Raw genomic sequence first — 1,186 nt, forward strand, 5'->3', positions numbered from 1 at the left:
ATGCAGGGTCTGACCCTGTCACCCAGGCTAAAATGCAGTGGCATGATCTCAGCTCACTGCAAATTCCGCCTCCTGGGCTCAAGCCATTTTTCCACCTCAGCCTCCCAAGTAGCTGGGACTACAGGTGTATATCACCACACCTGGCTAATTTTTGTATTTTTGTAGAGACGGGGTTTCACCATGTTGCCCAGGCTGGTCTTGAACTCTTGAGCTCAAGCGATCTGCCCACCTCAGCCTCCTAGAGTGCTGGGATTACAGGTGTGAGCCCCTACATATTTTTAATAAAGAGAATTTCAAAGCAAATGATAGATTTGTTTCACTTATTAGAATCAATATTTGTTTTGGATTTGTTTCAGTTGTTAAAATCAATTGTTGTTTTGGATATGTTTTCCAATCACAACAGTTATTTGTAACTAACAAATATTTGAACTCAAGAGTAGTTCTAGATTCTAAATGTAGTTTTAGGCCAATAGACTATAATAGGACCTTTGCAAGACAGTGGTCTCAGGTATGAGATGGACACATGCTTTTTAAGATCTGTGTGTTTCTAGTTTCGTATTTTTAAAAGGGGAGAATATTACCTCTCTTATATCACACAGTTGAAATGAGGATGAACTGAGACTGCAAATGGGTGGGTTTTTGAATGCCTCTGATTAAAGGTGTTAAAATCAATTTACTACAGTGAGGACACTGTTATCCTTCTGCTTCCCTGGTGAGGGGGTGTGTTGAGGAGATGGGGGGTGTTGGGTGTGGTGGGGCATGGTGAGGGGTGATCTAGCTTATTCAATGGTACCACCGTAGGAAGATGGGCTTTATATATTAAAAACAAAAGCTAAAACTAGATATTATTTTTCTATTTGTCAGCAGATTTGTAATATATTTAGAAAGAATGAAGGAAGAGCTCATATCCCAACTAAAAAGAGATTTGAAGTTTCTATGGATTGCAATTAACTGCTTTTTTAAAGATCCATCTTTTAAAATATTTATTTATTTATTTAAGACAGAGTCTTGCCCTGTCGCCCAAGTTGGAGTGCAGTGGTGCAATCTTGGCTCACTGGAACGTCCACCTCTCAGGTTCAAAAGATTCTCGTATCTCAGCCTCCTGAGTAGCTGGGACTACAGGCACACGCCACCATGCCCGGCTAGTTTTTATATTTTTAGTAGAGATGGGGTTTCGCAATGTTGG

The sequence above is a fragment of the Mandrillus leucophaeus genome, unplaced genomic scaffold (genome assembly GCF_000951045.1).
Source record: "Mandrillus leucophaeus isolate KB7577 unplaced genomic scaffold, Mleu.le_1.0 Scaffold645, whole genome shotgun sequence".
NCBI classification, from domain to species: domain Eukaryota; kingdom Metazoa; phylum Chordata; class Mammalia; order Primates; family Cercopithecidae; genus Mandrillus; species Mandrillus leucophaeus.